This window comes from Eucyclogobius newberryi, unplaced genomic scaffold (assembly GCF_026437365.1).
Source record: "Eucyclogobius newberryi isolate DKJ021-1_F unplaced genomic scaffold, fEucNew1.0.hap1 SCAF_18, whole genome shotgun sequence".
Taxonomy (NCBI): Eukaryota; Metazoa; Chordata; class Actinopteri; order Gobiiformes; family Gobiidae; genus Eucyclogobius; species Eucyclogobius newberryi.
This window is the reverse complement of record NW_027315812.1, coordinates 35,234,094-35,244,533: the sequence shown is the minus strand read 5'-3', so window position 1 is coordinate 35,244,533 and position 10,440 is coordinate 35,234,094.

Below are 10,440 nucleotides of genomic sequence, written 5' to 3'. Positions count from 1 at the left end.
ACTAACACTAACCCTAACACTAACACTAACACTAGCACTAGCACTAGCACTAACACTAACACTAACACTAACACTAGCACTAGCACTAGCACTAGCACTAACACTAACACTAACACTAACACTAACACTAGCACTAACACTAACACTAACACTAACACTAACACTAGCACTAGCACTAGCACTAACACTAACACTAACACTAACACTAACACTAACCCTAACCCTAACACTAGCACTAGCACTAACACTAACACTAACACTAACACTAACCCTAACACTAACCCTAACCCTAACCCTAACCCTAGCACTAACACTAACACTAACACTAACACTAACACTAACCCTAACACTAGCACTAACACTAACACTAGCACTAGCACTAACACTAACACTAACACTAACACTAACACTAACCCTAACACTAACACTAACACTAACACTAACACTAACACTAGCACTAGCACTAACACTAACACTAACTCTAACTCTAACACTAACACTAACACTAACACTAACACTAAAACTATAACACTATAACACTAACACTAACACTATAACACTATAACACTAACCCTAACACTAATACTAACACTATAACACTAACACTAACACTAACCCTAACCCTAACACTAACACTAACACTAACACTAGCACTAGCACTAGCACTAACACTAACACTAACACTAACACTAGCACTAGCACTAGCACTAGCACTAACACTAACACTAACACTAACACTAACACTAGCACTAACACTAACACTAACACTAACACTAACACTAACACTAGCACTAGCACTAGCACTAACACTAACACTAACACTAACACTAACCATAACCCTAACACTAGGACTAGCACTAACACTAACACTAACACTAACACTAACCCTAACACTAACCCTAACCCTAACCCTAGCACTAACACTAACACTAACACTAACACTAACCCTAACACTAACACTAACACTAGCACTAGCACTAACACTAACACTAACACTAACACTAACACTTACCCTAACACTAACACTAACACTAACACTAACACTAGCACTAACACTAGCACTAGCACTAACACTAACACTAACACTAACTCTAACTCTAACACTAACACTAACACTAACACTAACACTAACACTATAACACTATAACACTAACACTAACACTATAACACTATAACACTAACACTAACCCTAACACTAACACTATAACACTATAACACTATAACACTAACACTAACACTAACCCTAACACTATAACACTAACACTAACACTAACACTAACACTAGCACTAACACTAACACTAACACTAACACTAGCACTAGCACTAGCACTAACACTAACACTAACACTAACACTAACCCTAACACTAACCCTAACCCTAACCCTAGCACTAACACTAACACTAACACTAACACTAACACTAACCCTAACACTAGCACTAACACTAACACTAGCACTAGCACTAACACTAACACTAACACTAACACTAACACTAACACTAACCCTAACACTAACACTAACACTAACACTAACACTAACACTAGCACTAGCACTAACACTAACACTAACTCTAACTCTAACACTAACACTAACACTAACACTAACACTAACACTAAAACTATAACACTATAACACTAACACTAACACTAACACTATAACACTATAACACTAACCCTAACACTAATACTAACACTATAACACTAACACTAACACTAACCCTAACCCTAACCCTAACACTAACACTAACACTAACACTAGCACTAGCACTAGCACTAACACTAACACTAACACTAACACTAGCACTAGCACTAGCACTAACACTAACACTAACACTAACACTAACACTAGCACTAACACTAACACTAACACTAACACTAACACTAGCACTAGCACTAGCACTAACACTAACACTAACACTAACACTAACACTAACCATAACCCTAACACTAGGACTAGCACTAACACTAACACTAACACTAACACTAACCCTAACACTAACCCTAACCCTAACCCTAGCACTAACACTAACACTAACACTAACACTAACCCTAACACTAACACTAACACTAGCACTAGCACTAACACTAACACTAACACTAACACTTACCCTAACACTAACACTAACACTAACACTAACACTAACACTAACACTAGCACTAGCACTAACACTAACACTAACACTAACTCTAACTCTAACACTAACACTAACACTAACACTAACACTAACACTATAACACTATAACACTAACACTAACACTATAACACTATAACACTATAACACTAACACTAACCCTAACACTAACACTATAACACTATAACACTATAACACTAACACTAACACTAACCCTAACACTATAACACTAACACTAACACTAACACTAACACTAGCACTAACACTAACACTAACACTAACACTAGCACTAGCACTAGCACTAACACTAACACTAACACTAACACTAACCCTAACCCTAACCCTAACCCTAGCACTAACACTAACACTAACACTAACACTAACACTAACACTAACACTAACCCTAACCCTAACACTAGCACTAGCACTAACACTAACACTAACACTAACACTATAACACTATAACACTAACACTAACACTATAACACTATAACACTATAACACTAACACTAACCCTAACACTAATACTAACACTATAACACTAACACTAACACTAACACTAACACTAACACTAACACTATAACACTATAACACTATAACACTAACACTAACACTAACACTAACACTATAACACTAACACTAACATTAGCCCTATAACACTAACACTAACACTAACACTAACACTATAACTCTATAACACTATAACACTAACACTAACACTAACACTAACACTATAACACTATAACACTATAACACTAACACTAACACTAACACTAACACTAACACTATAACACTATAACACTAACACTAACACTAACACTATAACACTATAACACAATAACACTAACACTTACACTAACCCTAACACTAACACTAACACTATAACACTATAACACTATAACACTAACACTAACACTAACACTAACCCTAACACTATAACACTAACACTAACACTAACACTAACACTAACACACTAACACTAACACTAACACTATAACACTATAACACTATAACACTAACACTAACACTATAACACTATAACACTATAACACTAACAATAACCCTAAAACTATAACACTAACACTAAGAGCCCTATAACACTAACACTAACACTAACACTAACACTAACACTATAACACTATAACACTATAACACTAACACTAACCCTAACACTATAACACTAACACTAACACTAACACTAACCCTATAACACTAACACTAACACTAACACTAACACTAACACTAACACTAACACTAACCCTAACACTAACACTAACTCTAACTCTAACACTAACACTAACACTAACCCTAACACTAACACTAACCCTAACACTAACACTAACACTAACCCTAACACTAACACTAACTCTAACTCTAACTCTAACAATAACACTAACACTAACACTAACCCTAAGACTAACACTAACTCTAACTCTAACACTAACATTAACACTAACACTAACACTAACTCTAACACTAACACTAGCACTAACACTAACACTAACACTAACTCTAACTCTAACACTAACTCTAACTCTAACACTAACACTAACACTAACACTAACACTAACACTAACACTAACATTAACCCTAACACTAACACTAACACTAACCCTAACACTAACACTAACCCTAACCCTAACCCTAACACTAACACTAACACTAACACTAACACTAACACTAACTCTAACACTAACACTTACACTAACACTAACACTAACATTATAACACTAACACTAACTCTAACACTAACCCTAACACTAACACTAACACTAACACTAACCCTAACACTAACCCTAACACTAGCACTAACACTAACACTAACACTAACCTTAACACTAACACTAACATTATAACACTAACACTAACCCTAACACTAACCCTAACCCTAACACTAACACTAACACTAACACTAACCCTAACACTAACCCTAACACTAGCACTAACACTAACACTAACACTAACCTTAACACTAACACTAACACTAACCCTAACCCTAACCCTAACACTAACACTAACACTAGCACGAGCACGAGCACTAGCACTAACACTAACACTAACACTATAACACTAACCCTAACACTAACCCTAACACTAGCACTAACACTAACACTAACACTAACCCTAACACTAACACTAACACTAACACTAACACTAACACTAACACTAACCCTAACCCTAACCCTAACACTAGCACTAACACTAACACTAACACTAGCACTAACACTAACACTAACTCTAACACTAACACTAACACTAACCCTAACACTAACACTAACACTAACCCTAACACTAACACCAACACTAACCCTAACACTAACACTAACTCTAACTCTAACAATAACACTAACACTAACACTAACCCTAAGACTAACACTAACTCTAACTCTAACACTAACACTAACACTAACACTAACTCTAACACTAACACTAACACTAACACTAACTCTAACTCTAACACTAACTCTAACTCTAACACTAACACTAACACTAACACTAACACTAACACTAACACTAACCCTAACACTAACACTAACACTAACCCTAACACTAACACTAACCCTAACCCTAACATTAACACTAACACTAACACTAACACTAACACTAACTCTAACACTAACACTTACACTAACACTAACACTAACATTATAACACTAACACTAACCCTAACACTAACCCTAACCCTAACACTAACACTAACACTAACACTAACACTAACCCTAACACTAACCCTAACACTAGCACTAACACTAACACTAACCTTAACACTAACACTAACACTAACCCTAACCCTAACCCTAACACTAACACTAACACTAACACTAGCACGAGCACGAGCACGAGCACTAACACTAACACTAACACTATAACACTAACCCTAACACTAACCCTAACACTAGCACTAACACTAACACTAACACTAACCCTAACCCTAACACTAACACTAACACTAACCCTAACACTAGCACTAGCACTAACACTAACCCTAACACTAACACTAACACTAACCCTAACACTAACACTAACACTAACACTAACACTATAACACTAACCCTAACACTAACACTAACCCTAACACTAACATTAACACTAACACTAACACTAACACTAACCCTAACACTAACACTAACCCTAACACTAAACACTAACACTAACCCTAACAGTAACACTAACACTAACACTAACACCAACACTAACACTAACACTAACCCTAACACTAACCCTAACACTAACACTAACACCAACACCAACCCTAACACTAACCCTAACACTAACACTAACACTAACACTTTTTGTAGTTTTTCCTGGCCGACAAGGAGAGTCTAAGGACAGAGGACCCTGGGACATCGTCCCTCGCCACCACAGACATTGTCTGACTTCATCGCCACCACAGACATTGTTGATTCATTTCTCCCTGTGGCCCTCAGAGGCAACTGTTGTTGTGATTTTGGGCCTTACAAAAATAAATTGATTTGATTTGATTTGATTTGACTAACACTATAACACTAACACTAACACTAACCCTAACACTAACACTAACACTAACACTAACCCTAACACTAACACTAACCCTAACACTAACACTAACTCTAACTCTAACAATAACACTAACACTAACCCTAACACTAACACTAACTCTAACTCTAACACTAACACTAACACTAACACTAACACTAACACTAACACTAACACTAACACTAACACTAACCCTAACACTAACACTAACTCTAACTCTAACACTAACACTAACACTAACACTAACCCTAACACTAACACTAACCCTAACACTAACACTAACTCTAACTCTAACAATAACACTAACACTAACCCTAACACTAACACTAACTCTAACTCTAACACTAACACTAACACTAACACTAACACTAACACTAACACTAACACTAACACTAACCCTAACACTAACACTAACTCTAACTCTAACACTAACACTAACACTAACCCTAACACTAACACTAACCCTAACACTAACACTAACACTAACCCTAACACTAACACTAACTCTAACTCTAACTCTAACAATAACACTAACACTAACACTAACCCTAAGACTAACACTAACTCTAACTCTAACACTAACACTAACACTAACACTAACACTAACTCTAACACTAACACTAGCACTAACACTAACACTAACACTAACTCTAACTCTAACACTAACTCTAACTCTAACACTAACACTAACACTAACACTAACACTAACACTAACACTAACACTAACACTAACACTAACACTAACCCTAACACTAACACTAACCCTAACCCTAACACTAACACTAACACTAACACTAACACTAACACTAACTCTAACACTAACACTTACACTAACACTAACACTAACATTATAACACTAACACTAACCCTAACACTAACCCTAACCCTAACACTAACACTAACACTAACACTAACCCTAACACTAACCCTAACACTAGCACTAACACTAACACTAACCTTAACACTAACACTAACATTATAACACTAACACTAACCCTAACACTAACCCTAACCCTAACACTAACACTAACACTAACACTAACACTAACACTAACCCTAACACTAGCACTAACACTAACCCTAACACTAACCCTAACCCTAACACTAACACTAACCCTAACACTAACCCTAACCCTAACACTAACACTAACACTAACACTAACACTAACCCTAACACTAACCCTAACACTAGCACTAACACTAACACTAACACTAACCTTAACACTAACACTAACACTAACCCTAACCCTAACCCTAACACTAACACTAACACTAGCACGAGCACGAGCACTAGCACTAACACTAACACTAACACTATAACACTAACCCTAACACTAACCCTAACACTAGCACTAACACTAACACTAACACTAACCCTAACACTAACACTAACACTAACACTAACACTAACACTAACACTAACCCTAACCCTAACCCTAACACTAGCACTAACACTAACACTAACACTAGCACTAACACTAACACTAACTCTAACACTAACACTAACACTAACCCTAACACTAACACTAACACTAACCCTAACACTAACACCAACACTAACCCTAACACTAACACTAACTCTAACTCTAACAATAACACTAACACTAACACTAACCCTAAGACTAACACTAACTCTAACTCTAACACTAACACTAACACTAACACTAACACTAACTCTAACACTAACACTAACACTAACACTAACTCTAACTCTAACACTAACTCTAACTCTAACACTAACACTAACACTAACACTAACACTAACACTAACCCTAACACTAACACTAACACTAACCCTAACACTAACACTAACCCTAACCCTAACACTAACACTAACACTAACACTAACACTAACACTAACACTAACTCTAACACTAACACTTACACTAACACTAACACTAACATTATAACACTAACACTAACCCTAACACTAACCCTAACCCTAACCCTAACACTAACACTAACACTAACCCTAACACTAACCCTAACACTAGCACTAACACTAACACTAACCTTAACACTAACACTAACACTAACCCTAACCCTAACCCTAACACTAACACTAACACTAACACTAGCACGAGCACGAGCACTAGCACTAACACTAACACTAACACTATAACACTAACCCTAACACTAACCCTAACACTAGCACTAACACTAACACTAACACTAACCCTAACACTAACACTAACACTAACACTAACCCTAACCCTAACCCTAACACTAGCACTAACACTAACACTAACACTAGCACTAACACTAACACTAACACTCACACTAACACTAGCACTAACCCTAACACTAACACCAACACTAACCCTAACACTAACACTAACACTATAACACTAACACTAACACTAACACTAACACTAACCCTAACACTAATACTAACCCTAACACTAACACTAACACTAACACTAACTAACTCTAACAATAACACTAACTCTAACTCTAACACTAACACTAACACTAACCCTAACACTAACTCTAACTCTAACACTAACACTAACACTAACACTAACACTAACCCTAACACTAACACTAACACTAACACTAACCCTAACCCTAACACTAACACAAACACTAACACTAACACTAACTCTAACACTAACACTTACACTAACACTAACATTATAACACTAACACTAACCCTAACACTAACCCTAACCCTAACACTAACACTAACACTAACCCTAACCCTAACACTAACACTAACACTAACACTAACCCTAACACTAACCCTAACACTAGCACTAACACTAACACTAACCTTAACACTAACACTAACACTAACCCTAACCCTAACCCTAACACTAACACTAACACTAACACTAACACTAGCACGAGCACGAGCACGAGCACTAACACTAACACTAACACTATAACACTAACCCTAACACTAACCCTAACACTAGCACTAACACTAACACTAACCCTAACCCTAACACTAACACTAACCCTAACCCTAACACTAGCACTAGCACTAACACTAACCCTAACACTAACACTAACACTAACCCTAACACTAACACTAACACTAACACTAACACTATAACACTAACCCTAACACTAACACTAACCCTAACACTAACATTAACACTAACACTAACACTAACACTAACCCTAACACTAACACTAACCCTAACACTAAACACTAACACTAACCCTAACAGTAACACTAACACTAACACTAACACCAACACTAACACTAACACTAACCCTAACACTAACACTAACTCTAACACTAACACTATAACACTAACACTAACTCTAACACTAACCCTAACACTAACACTAACACCAACACCAACCCTAACACTAACCCTAACACTAACACTAACACTAACACTTTTTGTAGTTTTTCCTGGCCGAGAAGGAGAGTCTAAGGACAGAGGACCCTGGGACATCGTCCCTCGCCACCACAGACATTGTCTGACTTCATCGCCACCACAGACATTGTTGATTCATTTCTCCCTGTGGCCCTCAGAGGCAACTGTTGTTGTGATTTTGGGCCTTACAAAAATAAATTGATTTGATTTGATTTGATTTGAATAACACTATAACACTAACACTAACACTAACCCTAACACTAACACTAACACTAACCCTAACACTAACACTAACCCTAACACTAACACTAACTCTAACTCTAACAATAACACTAACACTAACCCTAACACTAACACTAACTCTAACTCTAACACTAACACTAACACTAACACTAACACTAACACTAACACTAACACTAACACTAACACTAACCCTAACACTAACACTAACTCTAACTCTAACACTAACACTAACACTAACCCTAACACTAACCCTAACCCTAACACTAACACTAACACTAACCCTAACACTAACACTAACTCTAACTCTAACTCTAACAATAACACTAACACTAACACTAACCCTAAGACTAACTCTAACTCTAACACTAACACTAACACTAACACTAACACTAACACTAACACTAACTCTAACACTAACACTAGCACTAACACTAACACTAACACTAACTCTAACTCTAACACTAACTCTAACTCTAACACTAACACTAACACTAACACTAACACTAACACTAACACTAACACTAACCCTAACACTAACACTAACACTAACCCTAACACTAACACTAACCCTAACCCTAACACTAACACTAACACTAACACTAACACTAACACTAACTCTAACACTAACACTTACACTAACACTAACACTAACATTATAACACTAACACTAACCCTAACACTAACCCTAACCCTAACACTAACACTAACACTAACACTAACCCTAACACTAACCCTAACACTAGCACTAACACTAACACTAACACTAACCTTAACACTAACATTATAACACTAACACTAACCCTAACACTAACCCTAACCCTAACACTAACACTAACACTAACACTAACCCTAACACTAACCCTAACACTAGCACTAACACTAACACTAACACTAACCTTAACACTAACACTAACACTAACCCTAACCCTAACCCTAACACTAACACTAACACTAGCACGAGCACGAGCACTAGCACTAACACTAACACTAACACTATAACACTAACCCTAACACTAACCCTAACACTAGCACTAACACTAACACTAACACTAACCCTAACACTAACACTAACACTAACACTAACACTAACCCTAACCCTAACCCTAACACTAGCACTAACACTAACACTAGCACTAACACTAACACTAACTCTAACACTAACACTAACACTAACACTAACCCTAACACTAACACTAACACTAACCCTAACACTAACACC